General features: G+C 46.4%; 1 protein-coding gene across 1 annotated transcript in view; it reads left to right on the forward strand.

The window, feature by feature from the left end:
* Positions 1-3,208: 3,208 nt before the first annotated feature.
* LOC122553094 (BTB domain containing 3b) overlaps positions 3,209-25,476 on the forward strand; it is a 66,542-nt gene continuing 44,274 nt past the window's right edge. Inside the window, exon 1 of the mRNA XM_087991669.1 lies at positions 3,209-3,323. The gene's annotated coding sequence lies outside the window, so the exon portion shown is untranslated. The remainder of the gene's footprint in view (positions 3,324-25,476) is intronic.

Raw genomic sequence — 25,476 nt, forward strand, 5'->3', positions numbered from 1 at the left:
TTCTTTCCCTCTCTCTCCCACACACACAATCTCACATTCACACACACAGTCTCTCTCTCATACACACACACATACACTGATTCACACACACTCTCTCTCTCCCTCTCTCTCTCACACACACACTCTCTCTTCCACACTCTCTCTCTCTGTCTATCACATGCATACACACATTTTACATGAAGGCCTGCATATCTTCCCATTGTATCAGTTCGAGGGCTGGATGGTAGCCCAGTCAGATGCCATTGTGTTCACCTCTGGGCACAGATGAAGCACAGATTCATTAAGCTGCTACCATGGTTAAACAAACGCACTGGACAAACTCGGCTTGTACCTTCTCGAGTGTAGACGATTAAGAGATGATTTAACTGACAGGATGGATATAAGTGTGGAGTGGATGTGGGATGGTTTATCTCAGTCAATCTATCCTTCCTTAGATAAAGTGCCCAAAACTGATCATGGTATTTTAGCTGTGGTCTGACTAGTGCTCTGTAGAGATTTAGTAAACCCTCACCCCTTTGAACTGAAAGATAACATTGCACTTCCCTTCCCTATTGGCTGCTGAATTAGAATGCTAACGTTTTGTGATTTCTACACCAGGAATCCCAAATCCCTCCGTTCTATAGTTTGCTGCAGTCTTTTGGTTAAGAGTTTACCACATTGCTGTGGGTCTGGAGTCCCATGTAGGCCAGACCAGGTAGGGACAGCAGATTTCCTTCCCTGAGGGACATTAATGAATCTGATGGGTTTTTAAAACAATCAATAGTAGTGGTCAGGGTCACTCTTACTGAGATTAACTTCATATTCCTTTTAAGATGAAGTTCACCTCTGAGAAACACACTATGCTGTTCCTCCACTGTCACTGGGTCAAACTCCTGGAGTTCCCTCCCGAACAGCACTGTAGAGGTCCCTACATCATATGGACCACAGCCATTCAAGAAGGTGGCTCACCACCCTCTTTCGAGGGCTATTAGGGATGGGCAATAAATGCTGGCCCAGCCCGTGATGTCTATGTCCAATAGACCATAAGGTACAGGAGCTGAATTAGGCCATTCGGCCTATCAGGTCAGCTCCACCGTTCGATCATGGCTGACATGTTTCTCAGCCCCACTGACCTGTCACCTTGTGAATAAAAAACATACAAAGGTGAAGGTTTGACCCTCTCACTCCGAAATACTGTTCCAGTGAAAGAGAAACGTTTGGCAAACTGAATTGTCCTTCACACTAATTACAAGAAGGAGTTAGATCCAGTTCTTTGTTCAAAGTTTGATCCCTTTAGTTCTTTGTGCTAAAGGGATCAAAGGGTATGGTGAGAAAATGGGATGGGTTGGATGATCAGCTGTGATCGTACTGAATGCCAGAGCAGGCTCGATGGGTTGAATGGCCTACTCCTGCTCATAATTTCTAGGTTTCTATGAGATAAATAACCCCTGGAACTGTGCACCTAAATATCATCCAGTCAGTGAGAAACAGCCACTGTCCTGTCTGTAATTTTATAATTAAGGGGGACCCAAGCATCCATGGAGTGATCAAGGCCCTTAAGCAGTCAATCACTATCCACAGGGCCACTCCTTACTCTGTCACTGCATAGAGTCCAGCATGGAGAGGCCAGGGACAGGGAGGGGTAGGATGGGGAGGGGAATGGGGATGGGGAAGGGGAGGGGAAACACAATATGGGGAGGGAGAGAAGAACAGGCAGGAGATAGGGATAGGGAGGAGGACAGGGGAGGGGTGGGGAAGGTGGAGGGGAGGGGAAGGTAGCGGATGAAGGGGGAGGAAGCAGGGGGACGTGGGACAAAGAAGGGACAGGGACGAGGATGGGAAAGGAACTGGTCAAGTGATTCCGTGTCAAGTGGGGGAGCATTTTGGGGGATGGTGGTCACAACTCTTAAGTTTCAAAGTCATGATGGAAAGCGATAAGAATAGTGTAGAAGTTCAGTATCTAAACTGGGGGAAGGCTGATTTCAATGTCATCAGATAAGACAGAGAGAAAAATACCGACAGTGTTGAAGCAGGCCATTCAGCCCATTGAGCCCATACTGACCCTCCGTAGAGCTTCTCAGCATCCCTTCTCCTATCACCTTGCATTTCCCATGGCCAGTTCACTCAGCTTGCACATTCCTGGACCCCGTGGGCAAATGATAAAACCTCATCCAGATGCTCACCCAGTATGATCAGTGGGAAAGATGTCACTCTGAGTGGGAGTTTGCCAGTTCTGTTGTGGCAAGATAAATTTGGCCAAAATGTTATTTTATCGCGGGCTCTCATGGTGCAGTGACAGTGCCCCTGTCTCAGAGGCAGGAGTCGTCAGTTCAAGTCCCACCTGCTCCAGAGGTGTGTCATACCACCTCTGAACAGGTTGGTTACAGAAACATGTACAAAGCCATAGGAAGGGAGGGGATAACTGACATCTGCAATTCAGCGTTTCTTGGCAGTAGCTACTCCAGAATGCAGATATTCCGACGAGAACATCATCCAGTTAGTCAACTTCATATGTTTTCTTTGTTTATTTTTAAAATGGTTTTGTTTTCAGCTCTCCCAGGGCAAACCAACACAAAGGGGCAGCATGGTGGCTCAGTGGTTAGCACTGCTGCCTCACAGCGTCAGGGACCCGGGTTCGATTCCAGCCTCGGGTGACTGTCTGTGTGGAGTTTGCACGTTCTCTCCGTGTCTGCCCCCCACAATCCAAAGATGTGCGGGTTAGGTGAATTGGCCATGCTAAATTGCCCACAGTGATAGATGCATGAGTAGGTGGGTGGGTTACTCTTCAGAGGGTCGGAGTGGACTTGTTGGGCTGAAGAGCCTGTTCCTGCACTGTAGGGAATCTAATCTAAAAAAAAAAGCAGAGACAGAGAGAGGCACAGGCTGCAGAAAGTGCTGCATTGCTGAAGGATACAGTCAGTCTGTTTTTATTGTTGTAATTCCCTGTGCAGGTTTGAATGGCTGGGGTTCAGTTCATCTGGACTGCAGTGAGCAATGTTCTGGAGGAGGACTAGGGGGCCAATGTTGAGGCTTGTGCAGACTGTACACACAATAGATGAAGGCAGCGTGTTCCCTTTACAGAAAGCAAGTTCCTGTCTTAAAAGCACAGCTGGGAGTTCTCTCTCCCTCTCTCTCTCTCCACCCTTTTCCTGTATGGTTCTTGACACTGCTCCCCCCCCCCCCCCCCCCACCCCACTCTCACACAATACAGACACTGACTGCACACTGAAATCCCTCTTCTTCTTTCCTGCATGTGTTTTTTTTTTAGTTTGTTTTTGGAGGGTGGGAAGGGGAGGAAGAGACAACAAGACTTCCCCCAACAAACCGAGTCGACACCGGAACAGGTCAGTAATACCCTCTTTGAATGGAGTGGGGGTGCTGAGTTAGACTGGGGCTATGTGTCTGTGTCTGTGTGTCGGTGTGTGTTGGAGGGAGGGAGGGAGGGAGGCGGGAGGCACCATTTACAGACAATGCGTGGGGCAGGGGGCGGTGTGAAATGGGGTCCTCCAGCAATCAGCCCGCATTGTGTTCTTGTCTGAAGCCGATCCTTTGTTTTAAGGGTGTAAGATGCAGAGAAAGTTTTGTAAGAGGTGCTGCTGCTGGTGGTGGAGGAGAGAGGGTGGGGGTGCTGCTGTGTTTGCTCTCAGTTCGGTTTTTAGCTCATTTTTAGGGATAATAAAGTTTCATGTTTCTTCATTTCCCTTCCTTGTCTTGTCCCAAACTGGTATTATTTTATGTGTGTGTGTGTTGGGGTGGGGGGAGAGGAGGGAGAGCACAGCTCTGCATTCTCACTGTTTTCCCACCCTGTGGTGGGGAGTGTATGGTACTGGCTGTGAACAAACTCCATCCTCTCTCTCTCCCTCTCTCGCAGGGCAGCTGTTTGGAGGCACAGGAAAAGAGCATTTAGCACAGGCTGTAGGAACACAATAGGAACTTGTTTCGACACGATCCCATCCCCAATCGTATGGGAGTTGGGGATCAGAGAGTGATGAAAAGTTGGTTAGACTTGGGGGGGGTAAAAGTTAGGTCTTACTGAAGTTTTATTCTCTCTCCCCCCCCCCCCCTCCTCCAGTTTGCAGTGATCTGAGAAATTGCATCTGAATCTAATTTCATGTTACTTGCTTGAGAAAAAAACATTGTTTGAGGCCACTGTTATGTTGCGACCAATTATGTTAAAAGATATTCCATGATGAGTTTTGCTGTAAAGAGGGAGGTGTTCCCTGAGGGGAATAAATACCAGCCCAGCCAGCAACACCCACATCCCACAAAAGAGTATTTTTAAAAATCGGTGGAGAGAGAAACAGAGGTAAAGCTTTGAGCCCAGTATAATACTCCCTCGGAACTGTTTGAACATTCTGAAGAAGTCATACTGACCATGGAGCATTAACTCAGTTTCTCTCTCCATAGATGCTGCCAGACCTGCTGAGTTTCTCCAGCATTCTCTGTGTTTGTTTCAGATTTCCAGCATCTGTGAAATTTTGTTTCAATTAACTTTATACTGGAATGGAGATACATCATAAAAGCTCACTTTTACTCGATGAGCAAAGACTTATTGTTGAAAGTTATTGTAGAATGCCAGGTTTCACTGTAGACAGCATGAAAAAAGGCCCTTCAGCCCATCAAATCTGTGCCAGTCAAAAGCAACCACCTAACTATTCTAGTCCTGTTTTCCAGAACTTGGCCCATAGCCTTGTGTGCCATGGCATTGCTAGTGCACATGTACAGCATGGAAACAGACCCTTCGGTCCAACTCATCCATGCTGACCAGATATCCTATCTAGTCCCGTTTGCCGGCACTTCTAAGCCCCTCCTATTCATGCATCCATTCAGATTCTTTTAAATGCTGCAAGGTACCAGCCTCCACCACATCCCCTGGCAGCTCATTCTATACACGTACCACCCTCTGCGTGAAAAGGTTGCCCCTTAGGTCCCTTGTAAATCTTTCCCCTCTCACCCTAATCCTTTGCCCTCTAGTTTAGGACTCCCCCACCCCAGGGAAGTGACTTCTTAAATGAGGGTTTCTGCCTCTGCTACCTTTACCGTTGAATGATGACAGTAATTGGGAAAACGGTGCTGATTGTTTGGCAAGTCTGTGAGTTTGATTTAATGTGGACTAATTAACACGGGGGCTTTCTAACACTCCTGATCGATCTGTGGCTGTAAACCTGCACTTGTGATAAGAACTCTTTGCTCATTGAGTAAAAGTGAGCTTCTATGATGTATCTCCATTCCAGTATAAAGTTAATTGAAACAAAATTTCACAGATGCTGGAAATCTGAAACAAACACAGAGAATGCTGGAGAAACTCAGCAGGTCTGGCAGCATCTATAGAGAGAGAAACCGAGTTAATGCTCCATGGTCAGTATGACGTCTTCAGAATGTTTAAACAGTTCCGAGGGAGTATTATACTGGGCTCAAAGCTTTACCTCTGTTTCTCTCTACACCGATTTTTAAAAATACTCTTTTGTGGGAGGTGGGTGTTGCTGGCTGGGCTGGTATTTATTCCCCATCCCTAGCTGCCCTTGAGAAGGTGGGGGTGAGCTGCCTTCTTGAACCGCTGCAGTCCATGTGCTGTAGGTTGACCCACAATGCCCTTAGGGAGGGAATTCCAGGATTTTGACCCAGCGACAGTGAAGGATCGGCGATATGTTTCCAAGCCAGGATGGTGACTGGCTCGGAAGGGAATATGCAGGGGGGTAGTGTTCCTATGTATCTGCTACCCTCGTCTTTCTGGATGGAAGTGGTTGTAGGTTTGGAGGTTTCAGTTTGAAGTTAGACTTGGTAACCACTATGCTTGGAGAAAGTGAGGACACCTCTGGGACACCCGGACCAACCAACCCAACCACCCCGTGGCTCAACTCTTCAACTCCTCCTCCCACTCCACCAAGGACATGTAAGTTCTTGGACTCCTCCATCGCCAGACCATAGCAACACGACGGTTGGAGGAAGAGCGCCTCATCTTCCGCCTAGGAACCCTCCAAACCACAAGGGATGAACTCAGATTTCTCCAGTTTCCTCATTTCCCCTCCCCCCCACCTTGTCTCAGTCCCAACCCTCGAACTCAGCACCACCTTCCTAACCTGCAATCTTCTTCCTGACCTCTCCGCCCCCACCCCCACTCTGGCCTATCACCCTCACCTTAACCTCCTTCCACCTATCGCATTTCCAACTCCCCTCCCCCAAGTCCCTCCTCCCTACCTTTTATCTTAGCCTGCTTGACGCACTTTCCTCATTCCTGAAGAAGGGCTCATGCCCGAAACGTCGATTCTCCTGCTCCTTGGATGCTGCCTGACCTGCTGCGCTTTTCCAGCAACACATTTTCAGCTCTAACCACTTTGCTTGCATACAAAACAATAGTTTATTAACGCCACAGGTTAAGGGAGATGGATACGCTTTAAAAAAAAACCTGTGTTTGTGCTTTTCAGAGATAGAGATAAAAGTAAAATACTGCAGATGATGGCTATCTGAAATAAAAACATTAAATGCTGGAGTAACTCAATTGATCTGACAGCACCTGTACAGAGATAGCAGAGTTAATAGTTCAAGTCCAATCAGACTTTTCAAGGACCTGCTGAGTTTCTCCACTATTTTGTTTTTATTTCAGAGGTAAGTATTAATTAGTTAATGACAGTAGTCGGGTCAACTAAGAGACAAAAGCAGGGGAAACACCCCTGCGGTGGTTCAGGAAGGTGGTTCACTACTGCCTTCTACTGGGCAGCTAGGGATGGAGCAACAGAAGCTGAGTTTGTCAACGCATTCCAAAATTAACATGAATTGGATGTAGGAACGACATCTGCAGCATGAGTACAGCTTTGGTCTCCTTACTCAGGGAGGGAGGTTGGAGGCAGTTCACTTATGCTGAGGGGTAGGATCAGAGGGATTGTCTCCCCAGAAGCGGTGAGGAGGTTGAACCTACACGCATCTGGGTTTAAATCGATGAGGGTGATCTTATCAAAAGCTGAGATCCTGAGGCAGGTATTGATTATTTTAACTGACTTTAGGGACTCATCTCCAGGGCAGGTGGGACTTGAACCCAGGCCTCCACACCTAGAGGTAGGAACACTGCCACTGCACCACAAGTGCCCTTTTGATATAGTTTGTGTTGAGAGGATGTCTCTTTTGCGGAGGAATTTTGAATTAGGGATCTAAGGATGATAAGGATCAATGTCTTTTCTCAGAGGGTCATTTCACACTGGCTGTGCCATGGCAAGTGCACCATTCACATGGAAAATGCCAACCTGGAGTATGCCCAGGGCACAGGGGTAAGTATGGTTTCCAACTTCACCTCAGACCAGGACCCAGCTTCAGAGCCGAGATCTGACTCTCACCTTGGAACATTAACCTTTATCAATTCAAATGTCAAACATCAATCTTCCTTCCTCCTCTCGGATCCTGCACAGCCTGTTTAGCATTTTTGAAGTTTATTTTGGGCATTCATTATTATTTTTGTCTCTGCCAGATGTCTCACAATTTGAACTATGTGGTTGGTGGCAATACCAAGAGAAATGAAGAGGTTATTAACTTGTTGTAACAACTCAAGTGCTTTTCAAGGTTTGGAACTGTAGCAAGGACACTCTTACGCAAGCAATGTTCATCTCTACTTTAACCCAACGTCCATGTATGACTTTTGCTTTACTAATTCAGGGGTATGGGCGCATCGCGCCAACATTTATTGCCCATTTCCAATTGCCCTTGAGAAGGTGGTGATGAGTTGTCTTCTTCAACCTCTGCAGTCCCCGTGTGTTCAGGATTTTGACCCAGTGACACTGAAGGAATGGCGATATGTTTCCAAATCGGTGTGTGCCTGGGTGGAGAGCTGGTGGTGTTGCCATGTATCGATTGTAGATGTTGTGGGTTTGGAAGGTGCTGTCGAAGGAGCTGCAGTGCGTCTTGTGGATGGTTCACACAGCTGCTACTGAGCATTGATGGTGGAGAGAGTGAAAGTTGGTGGTTGAGGCATTAATCAAGGGGCTGCTGCTTTGTCCTGGATGGTGTCAAGCTTCTTGAGTGATATTGGAGCTGCACCCGTCCAGGCAAGTGAGGAGTATCCCATCACACTCCTGACTTGTGCCTTGTATCTGGACAGACTTGGGCATGAGTTACATAGGGTGGCCCTCCCAGCCTCTGACTTAACAATTGTAGATAGAACATCTCTCTTTTCCCTGGGGTGGGAGAGTCCAGAACTAGAGGGCGTAGGTTTAGGGTGAGAGGGGAAAAATTTAAAAGAGACCTAAGGACAACTTTTCACGCAGAGGGTGGTACGTGTGTGGAATGAGCTGCCAGAGGAAGTGGTGGAGGCTGGTACAATTACAACATTTAAAAGGCATCTGGATGGGTATATGAATAGGAAAGGTTTAGAGGGATATGGGCAAATTGCTGGCAAATGGGACAAGATTAATTCAGGATATCTGGTCAGCATGAACGAATTGGATGAAAGGGTCTATTTACGTGCTGTGCATCTCTATGACTATGGCTGTATTTATGTAGCTGGTCCAGTTAGTTTCTGGTCAATGGTAACTCTCAGGATATTGAGGTTGGGGGGAATTCAGTGGTGGCAATGGCACTGAACTTGAAGGGAGGATGTTTCGATGATCTCTTATTGGAGATGGTCATTGCTTGGCAGTGGTGTACTATGAGTATAACTGGATCTCATACAGTCTGGCTTCCCATGAATAGAAAGACCTGTTTGATGTTTGTGTAAGATGGCAGGCAGGGGTCATGCTGCTTAAAAAAGCAAATGAGAGCCATTGCTTTATAAACACAAATCTTCTATATCCGTGCCACAGAGAGCTGTGAGAGCTTGTGTATATTTAAGCCTGAGATAGACAGATTCGTCATCAAAAGGGGGGAATCAAGGGTCACGGGAAAGGGCAGGAAAGTGGACATGAGGAGTGTTGGATCACCCAGGATCCTATTGAATGGTACAACAGGTTTGATGGGACGAATGGCCTACTCCTGTTCCTGGTATTATAGTCTCATGCTCTTCGATCGGTGTCTTGTGAGTTGCCTGCTCACTCTTTGAAGGAAGGGGCACTGTTCCTCTGACCATCAGGCACTTCACAAGACACCTGTGGGCCTTCTGCTCGACTGAGGACCCCAGGATGTGACATCTCAAACATCCAGGACTATCTTCCAATTAGAGGTTGGCAACCCCAGCACTTGGCTGTGGCTCTTTCTGGTACGACAGTGTCCAAGGAGTGACCCAAGGACGAAGGGATGGCATTGGAGTCAGTTCAAAAGAGATTCACTAGGTCGATGTCCAGGGATGGAAGATTTGACTTAGTGAGGATGGCTAAACAAATTAGGCCTGGTTTCCTTAGTCATGGAGTCATACAGCAAGGAAACAGACTCTTCGGTCCAACCAGTCCATGCCGACCATAATCCCAAACTACACTAGTCCCATCTGCCTGCTCCTGGCCCATATCCCTCCAAACCTTTCCTATTTATGTCATTATCTAAATAGGTAAAAATAAGGACTGCAGATGCTGGAAATCAACGTTTTGGGCAAAAGCCCTTCACCAGGATTTTCCTGCTCCTCGGATGCTGCCTGACCTGCTGTGCTTTTCCAGCACCACTCCTATCTAGTCCTTATGTAAGTGTCTGTTGAACATTGTAATTGTACCCACATCCACCAATTTCCTGCCTTCCCTCCAATACACTTTACACCCTTTCTATCCAATAACCATCCAATGTCCCTCTGGAATGCCTCAGTTCAACCAGCCTCCACACATTTCCTGGCAGGGTTTTCCACACCCTGACCACTCGCTGGGTGAAAATGTTTTTTTTTTCTCTCATTACACTTGCTTCTTTTGCACATCACTTTAACCCTATGCCCCTCTCATTCTCGATCCTGAACAGGAATTGCTTCCCCCGTCCCCTCAGTACAGCTTGCCTTTGGTTTTGAAAACCTCTATCAAACCCCTTCTCCATGGAGAACAGTACCACTCTCTTCCATTGGTCTTAGATACTGAAGTTTCTCATTCCTGGAACCATTCTCGTTAATCGTTTGCGTATTCTCTCTCTCCGATGCATTCCCAGCTTTCCTACAATGTGACACCCACAGCTGTTTGATCTGACTTTATTATTGTCATGTGTACCCAGGTACGGTGAAAAGTTTTGTTTGGATGCAGTGCAGGCAAATCATTACCTTACAAAATGCCTTAGGGCAATAGAACAAAATACAGGTGCACAAAGGGCAAGATTTGATTTGAAGGTTGAAAAATCCAGTCAGAATAACAGCGGGGAAGATTCCAAGTTCTTGAATCTATTGGTACGTGTGTTTAAGCTTTTCTATCTTCTGCCCAATGGAAGAGGTCTTTGATGGTGACTGCTTTCCTGAGGTAGTGTAGATGGAATCAGTAGATGGGAGATTGGTTTGTGTGATGGACTGGGCTGTGTTCCCAACTCTCTGTAGTTCCTAATGGTCCTGGGCAGAGCAGTTGCCGCTGTACGCAATACTGCAACTGAGATCACCAGCTGCAGAGGGATGCGCGAGGCGATACCTAAATGAAGTGCGCTCCAGGGGAAACGATACCACGGTGAGGAAACTAGCTCGGTTTTGCTCCTTGCTGAATGGTTGGGTTTTACCAAGAAACCCCAAACATTTCATTCAGGCATAAACCGAGAATAAACAAACAAAAAAAGAAAACCACACGCCACAACCTCAAAAGAGAAGATTGGTCAGAACGTCTTGGCCGGTCCTGGTTTCCCTGAGCAGCTCTAGATCAGAGTGGTGCTGGAAAAGCACAGCAGTTCAGGCAGCATCTGGGGAGCAGGAAAATCTGCCTCTATTCCTGATGAAGGGCTTTTGCCCGAAACGTCGATTTTCCTGCTCCTCGGATGCTGCCTGAACTGCTGTGCTTTTCCAGCACCACTCTAATCTAGACTCTGGTTTCCAGCATCTACAGTCCTTGTTTTTAACCTAGTTTTCCCCTCAGCAGCTACAAATACTTTATGTTGTGAATGTAAACTGAAGGGCAAGGTCTTCTGATTAATTCATAATGCGCCAATTAACAAATATAATTATCAGCGGACTCCAAAGCTGGGAAAGTGCGTTTATCGGATGTTTCAACCAAGTTACAGGGCCCCTTTAAGGTGTGTTTTCCTGTTTTTTTTTTGGGACTTCCTGTTTTCCGTTCCAGTGCAAGTAAGTCTCACATAATAATCCCACTGGGACACAAAGGATCAACTGGCAAATACAGTTTTCATCCTGGGATCTGTGCAACCATTTGATCGTCAGACGCTGGGAGGGCGAGTTTATGTACAGTTCCGAGATTTTACTTTAAATGCAGGCTCGAGTTAGAGAATTGTGACAGGGCTGGGGAGAAATTATATCGCTGCAGGGGTTGCTACGGTGGCTTAGTGGTTAGCATTGCTGCCTCCCAGTGCTAGGCACTGAGTTCAATTCCAGCCTCGGGCAACTGTCTGTGTGGAGTTTGCATATTCTCCCCGTGTCTGCGTGGGTTTCCTCCGAGTGCTCTGGTTTCCTCCCACAGTCCAAAGATGTGCAGGTTAGGTGCATGGATTGGCCAGGCCAAATTGTCCAGGGATGTGCAGGCTAGGTGGATTAGCCATGGGCGATGCAGGATTACAGGCATAGGGTAGGGAAGATGGGGCTGGGTGGGATACTCTTCGGAGGGTTGCTGTGGTCTCAATGGGCCAAATAGCCTGTGCCCACAGTGATGGGATTCTATGATTCAGGGCATTGGGATCTGTACAGGGCTTGCTATTGGCAACACAGCTGGAGGGATAGGAGCCGTGAGAAGGTGTAATGGCTGACTTTGAATTGCCTCTGAAATGGGAGATGGCACGGGGCAGGCTGACTCTAGGTACATGGACTCACAAGATGGCTGCTGAGCCATCAGTTGGCCACTTGACACACAAGATGGCTGCCAGACCACAATATGGAGAGAGACAGCAGAGCGAATACAGACGCTGGCTGGGGCCACCAGAATGCCAGCACAATGCACTCACAACTTAGTTGATTAGTTTAAGGTGAGTGGGGGAGAGAATACACATGAGTCGCGTATACTGCCCACCAAAGCTAACACCTTTGATAGAAATGCTAACAGTCTGATACGGACTCAATATAAAGTGCTAATAGCCAGGGCTGTAGTAATAGTCCTTCTCAGGAAGAGCGATTAGCGCCCATTACTACAGCAATGGAACTTCCGCACAGGCACTGAAACTGACAACGACCGCGCTGAAACTGACAACGACCGCGCTGAAATTAACAAAGGCTGCGCTGGAACTGACAATGACTGCACCGAAACTATCAACGATTCTGCAATATTTACAATAAACAAACCACGTTACAGAGACAATACCCTCATCACTGACCTATTATTACAAAATGTATAAAAGTATCTTGACCTGTGCTCCAGGCAGAGAGAAGACTCACAGCTGCCCACTGTGCTGTTGGTGTCTTCCTCTCCCCAGAGCTCCGGTATTTCCTTGTACAATAAACTCTGCCATTGAACCCCCGACTCTGACTCCGGGGCTGGTGATTTTCCCCACAACACCTCAAACTGACCTTTGTCCGAACATTGAGTCATGTTTCCCAGCAGCACTGGGAAATGGGATGAGAGTGGTCAGGTGCTTGTCTCTGACTGGGACAGCCTCGATGGGCCGAACTGCCTTTATCTGAGTTCCAGACCTCTACAACGCTACTGCCACCATGAGAAATCTGATTGGAAATTTTTCTGATTGTCTGGCGTTATCTTAAAAATGGCAGACGAGAGAGAAACCCGAGTTACTTCAGCCTTGGTGAATGCCTCTGTGAGGGACGCTATCAGAATCTGACAACAGCAACTGGGCATTTGAGAATTTAGAATTTTGCAGTACAGAAGAGGCCCTTCAGCCTATCTAGTTTGTACCGTCAGGAGGTTGGGGTTTAACTGCCCTGGTTTATTTTGTTTTTGAGCAAGTGCCCAAGTAAATCATAAGAGAGTGCCTAAGAATCACAGAATTGTTTTGGTGCAGCTATTTGGCCCAGTTTGGTTCCATTACTTAGTGCCAATCTCCTGCCTTATTCCCATAATCCTGTGCACTGTTACTATCCAAATAACCATCCAATAGCACGTTCGACTGATCCTGCCTCGACCACATTTCCCAGGAATGTGTTTCCTACCCAAAACACTCAATGTATGAAGAAGGTTTTTCTCACATCAACCTTGCTTCTTTTGACCATCACTTTAAGTCCATGTCCCGAAATTCTTGTTTCCATTACAAAGGGGAATAACTTCTCCCTATCAACTTGACTGAAGCACTCCCCGTCCTAATGTAAAAAGATCTGGACAATATCCAGGCTTGCGCTGACAAACAGCGAGTAACATTCATGCCACAAAGATGTCAGGCAATGGCCTTCAGCAGTAAGAGACAATCTAATCACTGCCCGTTGACATTAAATGGTGGTACCATCACTGAATGACCCGCTATCAACAATCAGCGGTTTCCAATTTCCAGAAATTCAACTGGACTCACCGCGTAAACATAGTGACGACAAGAGCAGGTCAGAGATGAGGAATACTGCAGCAAGTAACTCCCCTCCTGACTCCCCAAAGCCTGTCCCACCATCTGCAAGGCACAAGTGACTTGTATAGCCTTTATAGGTCAGAGTATTGAGTACAGGGGTTGGGAGGTCATGTTATGGCTGCCCAAGATATTGGTTAGGCCAGTTTTGGAATACTGCGTGTAATTCTGGTCTCCCCATTATCAGAAGGATTTTGTTAAAAGGGTTCAGAAAAGATTTGCATGAATGTTGCCAGGGTTGGAGGGTTTGAGCTATAGGGAGAGACTGAATAGGCAGGGGCTGTTTTCCCTGGGGTGTCGGAGGCTGAGGGGTGACCTCTTGAGGTTTATAAAATCATGATGAGCATGGATAGGATAAATAGACAAAGTCTCTTCCCTGGGGTGGGGGAGTCCAGAACTAGAGACCATAGGTTTAAGGTGAGAGGGGAAAGATATAAAAGAGACCTAAGGGGCAACGTTTTTACTCAGAGGGTGGAATGAGCTGCCAGAGGAAGTGGTGGAGGCTGGTACAATTACAGCATTTAAAAGGTATCGATGGGTATATGAATAGGAAGAGATGAGAGGAATATTGGCTCAGTGCTGGCAAATGGATCTAGATTGGGTTGGGATATCTGGGCGGCATTGGACTGAAGGGTCTGTTTCCATGCTGTCCATCTCAATGGTTCTGTGAGTGGTGCAAATGGAACATAAAGGCTGATCGTAAACTCCTACGCTGAGCTGTAGATATTACTGGGAATGCTCAAAGGCAATCCTTGTGGGTTATCTGACTGAGTTACTGTCTCACTCTGTTTTAGTGGCTATCCCGGACTCTCCCCAATGTGTGCATTGATGTCAAAGATGAAAGTGTAATGCTTTTTGCCCATCCTTTCACATTCTGTGCCTGCTCCTCATTGAAGGAGTTGACAATGACATGATGGCAACATCACCAGGCTAATACTGCAAGGGAGCTGGGTTCAAATCTCACCTTTACAGCTGCTGTATATTTATTATCATTCAGAATCATTAATAAACCCGGGATTACACCCTCAGTGATAACGAGCATGAAAGTATCATTGTTGTAAAATTCCCACCTGGTTCACCCTGGCAGGATAGGGAATCCGCGATGCGTACCCGGCCTGGCTTGTACATGATTCCGAACCCACAGCAATAGGGTTAACATTGAAGTGCCCAAGATTTGTAGCTCAGGCTGAGGTTCAGGTTGTAAGATTGCTCACTGAGCTGGAAGGTTTGTTCTCAGACGTTTCGTCACCACGCTAGGTGACATCATCAGTGAGCCTCTGGTGAAGTGCTGGTGTTCTGTCCCACTTGTTATGTACGTGTTGTGGTCTGTTGTGTTTTGGTCCCATTGTTCTACCTACTGGATGCTGAGTCTACTTTTGAAACAGTTGATCTTATTCATGTGCAAAGTCTATGACAGTGGGTAATGATGTCATGTTACGGTTGCAGAATGGCTTTGTGGTGAGCTGTAAAGTCTGCCTGATGGTACTGACCCCCTGTCCACATGTTGTGGGAGGGGAGAGATGTGCAGACAAACCTGTCTCATTCTTTACAGCTGCTCCGGTGCTTTGTGAGGGCAGTATAATGAAATATCAAATCATCAAGCACATTGATTGATCAATTACAAAGGGGAACAGTTGGGACCTGGCCTGATGCATGGAAAGAGCTGGGAGACTGAGTCTTTAATAAACTCTGTTTGCAAAGAACGGTGTCTTGCTTTCTATCTCACTGGTCAGGATCTGAGCTGATTTCTATTGAAGGTGCAACAGGACTCACAGCTTACAAACTATTTGCAGAGGGTGTGTGTCAAGTCATCCATTCACTGGAGCACACAAGGTGATCATTCAGCCCTTTGAGTCTAGGCTGGTTATTTGTGAACAAAACTCGAGAGTGAATCTGCAGCCTCATCTTCCAATGAGGTTTGGCTGATTTCTCCAGCAAATGCAGAGTAATCCAGGTTGTTCAGCTGTAATGTGCGTTTTGTCAGCGTGAATTGGCTATAACGTGATTGACAAAGTGTGGACATTGTTTGGATAATGCGGACTTTCTGTTGAACAGATGTAGCGATTTTCTATGAGCAATAATCTACAGCATGATTTTCTACAGTGGTTTTCCATAGCGTGATTTTCTATAGCGTGGGGTTACAGAAGAACACAACTGTCACATTAGAACAGATCGCCCTATAATGTAAAAGTCCTGGGAATAAGATCAATCTATATTGGCTTACATCAGCATGGTTCCTTGGTCTGACTGACAGGGGGGAATACCCAAACATCTCTAGAAATTGCGGAGTTTCTCTGTGCAACCCTGAGCAATGTCACGTTGGTCTGTCGTTGACTGAGAGGAAGGTCAGAGTTTAGGCCTGTACACTCTGGAGTTTGGGAGAACGAGAGGAAATCTAATTGAGGTCCATTAGGAGCCAAAGGGGATTGACAAAGTGGATGTAGAAAGAATGTTTCCTCATGTGGAGAAGTCTAAAATGAGAGGTCATAGTTTCAGGGTAAGGGGCAGCAGATTTGAAATAGAGTCATAGAGATGTACAGCATGGAAACAGACCCTTCGGTCCAACCCGTCCATGCCAACCAGGTATCCCAACCCAATCTAGTCCCACCTGCCAGCACCTGGCCCATATCCCTCCAAACTCTTCCTATTCATATACCCATCCAAATGCCTTCTAAATGTTGCAATTATACCAGCCTCCACCACTTCCTCTGGCAGCTCATTCAATACACGTACCACCCTCTGTGTGAAAAAGTTGCCCCTTAGGTCTCTTTTATATCTTTCCCATCTCACCCTAAACCTATGCCCTCTAGTTCTGGACTCTCCAACCCCAGGAAAAAGACTTTGTCTATTTATCCAGTCCATTGGCCCATCTGGTCCAGATCCTGTTGTAATCTGAGGTAACCTTCTTCACTGTCCATTACACCTCCAATTTTGGTGTCATCTGCAAACTTACTAACTGTACCTCTCATGCTCGTATCCAAATCATTTATGTAAATGACAAAAAGTAGAGGACCCAGCACCGATTCTTGTGGCACTCCACTGGTCACAGGCCTCCAGTCTGAAAAACAACCCTCCACCACCACCCTCTGTCTTCTACCTTTGAGCCAGTTCTGTATCCAAATGGCTAGTTCTCCCTGTATTCCATGAGATCTAACCTTGCTAATCAGTCTCCCATGGGGAACCTTGTCGAATGCCTTACTGAAGTCCATATAGATAACATCTACCGCTCTGCCCTCATCAATCTTTGTTACTTCTTCAAAAAACTCAATCAAGTTTGTGAGACATGATTTCCCACGCACGAAGCCATGTTGACTATTCCTAATCAGCCCTTGCCTTTCCAAATACATGTACATCCTGTCCCTCAGGATTCCCTCCAACAACTTGCCACCACCAACATCAGGCTCTCTGGTCTATAGTTCCCTCGCTTGTCCTTACCACCCTTCTTAAACAGTGGCACCACGTTAGCAAACAATCCAGTCTTCCGGCACCTCACCTGTGACTATCAATGATACAAATATCTCAGCATGAGGCCCAGCAATCACTTCCTTAGCTTCCCGCAGAGTTCTCAGGTACACCTGATCAGGTCCTGGGGATTTATCCACCTTTATGCGTTTCAAGACATCCAGCACTTCCTCCTCTGTAATCTGGACATTTTGCAAGATGTCACCATTTATTTCCCTACAGTCTATATCTTCCATATCCTTTTCCACAGTAAATACTGATGCAAAATACTCATTTAGTATCTCCCCCATTTTCTGCGGCTCCACACAAAGGCCGCCTTGCTGATCTTTGAGGGGCCCTATTCTCTCCCTAGTTCCCATTTTGCCCTTAATGTATTTGTAAAAATTCTTTGGATTTTCCTTAATTCTATTTGCCAAAGCTATCTCATGTCCCCTTTCTGCTCTCCTGATTTCCCTCTTAAGTATACTCCTACTTCCTTTATACTCTTCTAAGGATTCACTCGATCTATCCTGTCTATACCTTACATATGCTTCCTTCTTTTTCTTAACCAAACCCTCAATTTCTTTAGTCATCCAGCATTCCCTATACCTACCAGCCTTTCCTTTCACCCTGATAGGAATATATTTTCTCTGGATTCTCGTTATCTCATTTCTGAAGGCTTCCCATTTTCTAGCCATCCCTTTACCTGCGAACATCTGTCCCCAATCAGCTTTTGAAAGTTCTTGCCTAATACCGTCAAAATTGACCTTTCTCTAATTCAGAACTTCAACTTTTAGATCTGATCTATCCTTTTCCATCACTACTTTAAATCTATGAGAATTATGGTCGCTGGCCCCAAAGTGCTCCCCCACTGACACCTCAGTTACCTGCCCTGCCTTATATCCCAACAGTAGGTCAAGTTTTGCACCTTCTGAATTAGGTACAGAGATAAGGAGAAATTACTTCTCTCAAAGGGTATTGAATCTGTGGAATTTACTCCCCCAGAGTGCGGTGGATGCAGGGACATTGAGTAAATGTAAGGAGGAGGTGGATTTTTAATTAGTAAAGGGTTAAAGGGTTTTGGAGAGTGTGCGGGAAAGTGGATTTGAGGCCGAGATGATCGTATTAAGTGGCGGAGCAGTCTCGAGGGGCTGAATAGCCTACGCCTGCTCCTGGCCCTAATGTAAATCTGACTTTTGTGCGGGAACAATGTTTTTTGGAGTCTGTGGAATACCTGTTAAAGTGTGGAGAGGCAGTTTGACCTTACAGAGGACTGTGTTCCGGTTCACCATTGGGCTAAAGCTTGTGCTGATTTTTTAAAAAACCCAGTCCACTCACTGTGATGTGACAGCCTTACACTTCCAGGAAATGGTTTTTGTTTCAGGCTTCCTCCAACCTGGTGGGGTAACAGATGGCTCAGGCTAAAATGCCACAACACAAACATGTCCTGTTGAGTTTGTGTTTGTCAAATGCATGAGTACATCTGGGCCCTTCACACTCGGGGGCCTACACATCAGCCTCTTGGGGATGTTCCACTCAAATCCATTAACGGAAAATAGGAGCACCATGGGCGAGACAACATTTGGGTTCAGTTCATAAGCTGCTGTGTTACAAACTACCAGGCTCAGGCTTTTGATGTTATCAGTGTAACACCAACAATTCAGTTTCAGTTGTTAGTTGAGGGAAAAGCTGATTTACCCAAAAACATTTGTAGATCATTTACTGATTTTGGATCAGGAGAACCTGTACTTAGAATCCCTACAGTGTGGAATTCAGCCCTTCGGCCCAACAAGTCCACACTGACCCTCGGAAGTGTAACCCACCCAGAACCATTCCCCTACCCTATTATTCTACATTTACCCCTGACTAATGCACCTAATCTATATATCCCTGAACAGAGCTGAAAATGTGTTGCTGGAAAAGCGCAGCAGGTCAGGCAGCATTCAGGGAACAGGAGAATCGACGTTTCGGGCATAAGCCCTTCTTCAGCATTCCTGAAGAAGGACTTATGCCCGAAACGTCGATTCTCCTGTTCCCTGGATGCTGCCTGACCTGCTGCGCTTTTCCAGCAACACATTTTCAGCTCTGATCTCCAGCATCTGTAGACCTCACTTTCTCCTCAAAGATATCCCTAAACACTATGGTCAATTGAGCATGGCTAATTCACCCTAACCTACGCATCTTTGGACTGTGGAAGGAAGCCCACGCAGACACAGGGACAATGTGTTAACCCCACACAGTCAGTCGCCTGAGGCTGGAATTGAACCCGGGTCCCTGTCCCTGTGAGGCAGTAGTGCTAACCACTGAGCCACCACGCCACTCCTGGGGCCCTGACATTACTAAAAAAAAAGGTTAGAATAAGTCCCAAGTAGCAAACAGATTCCTTGGAAGTTTTACTCTCATTATGGAGGCAAGACTGTACAGCTTGCAGGCATTTTATAACTAGGAGAAAGTGAGGACTGCAGATGCTGGAGATCAGAGCTGAAAAATGTGTTGCTGGAAAAGCGCAGCAGGTCAGGCAGCATCCAAGGAGCAGGAGATACGACGTTTCGGGCATAAGCCCTTCTTCAGGAATGAGCCCTTCCTCACTCCTGATGAAGGGCTTATGCCCGAAACGTTGATTCTCCTGCTCCTTGGATGCTGCCTGACGTGCTGCAGTTTTCCAGCCACACATTTTTCGGCATTTTATAACTGTATGGTCCCTCTGGTCATATTCCTGAACCATCGCCCCATGGATCAATATTTCATCCATGTGGCTGATGACACAGAATCATCGAGCTGAACAGCACTGAAACAGATTCTGGATCAGTGGTGCTGGAAGAGCACAGCAGTTCAGGCAGCATCCAAGGAGCAGCGAAATCGACGTTTCGGGCAAAAGCCCTTCATCAGGAATAAAGGCAGAGAGCCTGAAGCGTGGAGAGATAAGCTAGAGGAGGGTGGGGGTGGGGAGAAAGTAGCATAGAGTACAATAGGTGAGTGGGGGAGGGGATGAAGGTGATAGGTCAGGGAGGAGAGGGTGGAGTGGATAGGTGGAAAAGGAGATAGGCAGGTAGGACAAGTCCGGACAAGTCATGGGGACAGTGCTGAGCTAGAAGTTTGGAACTAGGGTGAGGTGGGGGAAGGGGAAATGAGGAAACTGTTGAAGCCCACATTGATGCCCTGGGGTTGAAGTGTTCCGAGGCGGAAGATGAGGCGTTCTTCCTCCAGGCGTCTGGTGGTGAGGGAGCGGCGGTGAAGGAGGCCCTGGACCTCCATGTCCTCGGCAGAGTGGGAGGGGGAGTTGAAATGTTGGGCCATGGGGCGGTGTGGTTGATTGGTGCGGGTGCTATGGATACAATAAATGATATTAGTGGATGTGCAGGTAAAACTTTGATGGATGTGGAAGGCTCCTTTAGGGCCTTGGATGGAGGTGAGGGAGGAGGTGTGGGCGCAGGTTTTACAGTTCCTGCGGTGGCAGGGGAAGGTGCCAGGATGGGAGGGTGGGTTGTAGGGGGCATGGATCTGACCAGGTAGTCACAGAGGGAGCGGTCTTTGTGGAAGGTGGAAAGGGGTGGGGAGGGAAATATATCCCTGGTGGTGGGGTCTTTTTGGAGGTGGCGGAAATGTCGGCGGATGATTTGGTTTATGCGAAGGTTGGTAGGGTGGGAGGTGAGCACCACGAGCCTTCAGTCCAACTCGTCCATGCCGACCAGATACCCTAACCTAATCTAGTCCCATTTGCTAGCACTTGGCTCATATCCCTCTAACCCCTTCCTACTCATATACCCATCCAAATGCCTTTTAAATGCTGTAATTGTTTCACCCTCCACCACCTCCTCTGGCATTTCATTCCATACACGTACCACCCTCTGTGTGAAAAAGTTGCCCCTTAGGTCTCTTTTGTATCTTTCCCCTCTCACCCTGAACCTATGCCCTCTAGTTCTGGACTCCCCCCCCCCCCCCCCCACCCTAGGTAAAAGACCTTGTCTATTTACCCTATCCATGCCCCTCATGATTTTATAAACCTCTATAAGATCACCCCTCAGCCTCTGACAGTCCAGGGAAAACAGCTCCAGCCTGTTCAGCCTCTCCTTATAGCTCAAACCATCCAACCCTGGCAACATAGTCGTGGTCTGGTGGCTCAGTGGTTGGCACTGTTGCCTCACAGTGCCAGGGACCCGGGTTCAATTCCTGCCTCGGGTGACTGTCTGTGTGGAGTTTGCACGTTCTCCCTGTGTCTGTGTGGGTTTCCTCCCACAGTCCAAAGATGTGCAGGTTAGGGTGATTTGGCCATGTTAAATTGCCCATAATGTTCAGGGTTGTGTAGGTTAGGAGCATTAGTCAGGGGTAAATGTCGAGTAAGAGGGTTGGGGAATGGGTCTGGGTGAGATACTTTTCAGAGGGTTGGTATGGACCTGTTGGGCCAAATGGCCTGTTTCCACACTGTAGGGATTCTTAAAACACAACATCATTTTTGAACCCTTTCAAGTTTCACTATATCCTTCCTGTAGCAGGGAGACCAGGATTGCACACATAGCTCAAACCCCCAACTACCAAACACCTTCTTCACTATCCTATCTACCTGTGACTCCACTTTCAAGAAACCGTGAACCTGCACTCCAAAATGTCTTTGTTTGGCAACACTGACATCTTATTACTCTTGTAAAATATTGGATGTAGCCTGTTGAAAAGTCACTGGAGCTGAGGTGACTCTGATGAAGTCATATCTCCCAAATGGAGAAAGAACAATGAAGTAAACAATCTTCAATGCTCACCCAGAGAAACTTGCCAGAACTCACTCACTGTTTGGTGAATTTAGGATTTCTCAATGACTCTTCATGCAATCTGAATAGCTGTGTCAAAAGCAAAATCTTCTTTGTACCTTGATAAGTCTGACAAAGGCTCATCAGTAATTCCAATAACATTTTTGTTGCTTATGAATTCTGACTTTGTAGTCACAGTTTTCCACAAATCTGTACAGATCATTATCAGCTAATCGATGGATATCACTGCATGTTGTTGAATCTTGATCTTTCAAGAATTATATTCGTCCTCCGGTTAAAAGAATTGGCAAAAACTTATAAAATGTCATTACAGTATCTGTGCCACTTTCTAGGCCTTGACAAACTATAATATCATCAACTGTTGGGGCTATTGAGCATAATAGCTTATTTATTTATTCACCTTCTGATATATTGTGTAGCTTGAAAATTATTTTGTATCTTAAGAACTGTTTTCTTCAAGATGTCCAATATTTGACACTTCCCTGTTATTAAGTCTGCCAGGCGTTATTGTTTTTCCTGCTATTTCTGCTTGATGGTTTTTTTTCTTCTAATTTTAAAGTTCTTTTAAAATTTCTACAGTATTTTGTTTTAGTCCCTTTATCATGTAGATTCGTACTTTTTAAAAAATTCATTCATGGTGTGTGGCTACCAATGGCTGGGGCAGCATTTATTGCCTATGTGTAATTATAGATGGTGGGGGTGAGCTGCCTTCTTGACTCACTGCAGTCCATGTGCTGTAAGTAGAGCCACAATGACATTAGAGAAGAAGTTCTAGCGTTTTGACCCACTGACACTGTGTTCCGACATCAGGATGGGGAGTGTCTTGCAGGGAAACCTGTTGATGGTAGTGTTACCATGCTGCTCACCCTCCGAGATGGGGCAGGTTGCAGGTTTGGAAGGTGTTGTTGAAGGAACCTTGATGAATTTCGGCAGTGCATCTTGTAGTGATGCACACTGCTACTGCATGTTGGTGATGGAGGGAGTGAAGGTACGTGGGTGCATTGCCAATCAAGTGAGGTGCTTTATCCTGGATGGTAGGTGTAAGTGAAGACTGGAGATGCTGGAGAACAGAGTCAAGATTAGGGTGCACTCATATCCTAGAGGGTGTCAGGCTTCTTGAGTGTTGTTCGAGCTGCACCCATCCAGGCAAATGAGGAGTAGTCTGTCACACTCTTTGATCTGTGCCTTGCAAGATCATAATGCCATAAGATATAGGAGCAGAAGTGGTCATTCAGCCCATCAAGCCTGTCCTGGCACTCATTGAATCCTTGGCTGTTTTGATAATCTTCAACTCAAATTTCCTGTTTGATGTGATTGATTGATTGTCACGCGTACCGAAGTGCAGTGAAAAGCTTTATTTACAAGCAGTATAGGCAGATCATAGTAAGTAAGGATATATAGATCCAAAAGACTTAGACAGAGGTATACAGGTTACATTGCACAGGGCGTGCACTAGGAGAGATCAGTGTTGGCAAGATCAGCATTATTTGAGGCTAAAGAGTCCATTCATTAGTCTAGAAATGGCAGGGAAGAAGTTGTTTCTGAACCTGTTGGTGTGTGTGTGTTCAGGCTTTTGTATCTTCTGCCTGATGGAAGAGGTTGTAAGAGAGCGTGACTGGGGTGCGATGGGTCTTTGATGATGTTGGCAGCTTTTCCATGGCAGCGGGCTATGTAAATGGAGTCCATGGATGGGAGGTTGGCTCCTGTGATGGTCTGGACTGTGCACACCACCCTCTGTAGTTTCTTATGGTCCTGAGTAGAACAGTTGTGATACCAGGCCATAATGCGCCCACACTGTATGACCATAAGAATATAAGAAACAGGAGCAGATATTAGGCCATTCAGCCCATCGAGTCTGCTCTGTCATTCAGTCATGGCTGATAAGTTTCTCAACCCCATTCTCCCACTTTCTCCCCATAGCCCTTGATCCCCTTGATACACAAGAGCCTATTTATCTCTGTCTTAAATATACTCAATGACCTAGTCTCCACAGCCTTCTGTGGCAATGAGTTCCATACATTCCCCACTCTCTGGCTGAAGAAGTTTTTCCTTATCTCCGTTATAAAAGGTCTTCCCTTTAGTCTGATGCTGTGCCCTCGGGTCCTGGTCTCTCCTACCGATGGAAACATCTTTCCAACATCCACTCTGTCCATGTTTTTCCCTCAAACCCTTGATTTCCCTGCTGATTAAAAATCTGTCTACTTTGACCTTGAATATATTTAACTTGTTGGCCTGCTGTTATAGCCGCTATATTTATTTGGCTCCATCCAGTGATGGGCAACTCAGTGTGAAACGTCTCGGACCCAATCACGGAAGAGGCTTTCACCCTCGAGACTTCACCAACCCTCAAGTTATCACGTGTGTCACCAGGGAGAGGGGTGGTGGGCACACTATCAGCAGTCTCAATCTCACCTTCCATCGTAACCCAGGCCAAACTGCCTTGCTCAGATTGGGCCCTTTTTCAAAATTCTTTCATGGGACAGGGGTGTTGCTGCCAATGTCAACTTTTACTGACCATCCCTTTAACAGCCTTTAAGAGTCAGCCATGTTGCCATGGACTTGGGGCCACATGTAGGCCAGACCTGGTGAGGATGGCTATTTCCTTCATGAGTGAAGCCATTGATGTTTTTAGTAATCAGTAATCGCCATGGTTACCCACACTGAGACTTGTGGTCACCATTACTAGTGGCTACCTTTAATTACAGGTTTTGTTTTGGATTAATTAATTGACTTTATTACAGAGGAACCTCAACTTTCCAGCATTCGATTCACCGAATTTCGGATTATCTGGAGAAGTTCGCAAGGTCCCGATGCTTGGCTAAACTGTGTTATCCGGCATTCGATTATCCGAACAAAACACTCCCCACCTGTGTCATTCGGATCATCGAGGTTCCTCTGTAATGGGATTCCGATTCCAGCAGTGTTGGGATTCGATATCAGGACTTTTGTCCAAGCTTCAGGCTTTGCCACCCCAGTAACCTTCCTGCAGTATCGGTATTGCCCCCGGGGCTTCAGGAGACAGATTGGAGCCACCTCCTGGAGGACTGATTGCAATAGTGAGCTCAGAGTCCCCTCACAGACCCCACACTGGAGTCCCGAGACTCACTGAAGAAACAGACTCTCGTTTCCCTCTTCTCAGGTGCTACCTGACCTACTGAGAATCTCCAGCTTTCTCCGTTCTTTTTTTTTGATAATTTCAATTTCCGGCATTCAGCTATGGCTTTGAAGCTACCGGCATCTCTACAAGGAGGCCATTCAGCCCGTCGAACCTGTTCTGTCACTCATGGTGCGATCGTGGTGGATTGTGGGCCAACTCCATTTACCCATCTCCCCCTCGTGCCCAATGTCCACCCTTTACCTAACTGAAACAAAAGAGCTACTCGACTGTTCTCCCTCAAGTTACGACAAAAGAAATAACGGAAGTAAGCTATTTTTTTGGGTGCATTGTCTATTTGAAACAAAGCTGTCAGGACGTTTCTTCAACACTATCAGGTTGTGCAAAGAAACCTTGCCTTTAATTAGACGAAGACTACTTGAAGAGTTGATAGCTCACAGTTAAATGGCTGGCAGCCAATTCCTCTGATTACTTTTCACTCACAGTTGAATCCAAGTCTTTTCAGCTTGGTTTGTAATAGGATGTTATAAATGGAAATATGAAAAAAAAAACACTGAGCTCCCATGTACCGTGAACTGTCTTGGTGCACGACTCTGCAAAAACTGCCCCAACAACGCAGAAATGTGTTAGGTTATAAATATTACATGT

The sequence above is a fragment of the Chiloscyllium plagiosum genome, unplaced genomic scaffold (genome assembly GCF_037043375.1).
Source record: "Chiloscyllium plagiosum isolate Xiang-an unplaced genomic scaffold, Cpla_swu_hap1 HiC_scaffold_10, whole genome shotgun sequence".
Lineage (NCBI taxonomy): Eukaryota > Metazoa > Chordata > Chondrichthyes > Orectolobiformes > Hemiscylliidae > Chiloscyllium > Chiloscyllium plagiosum.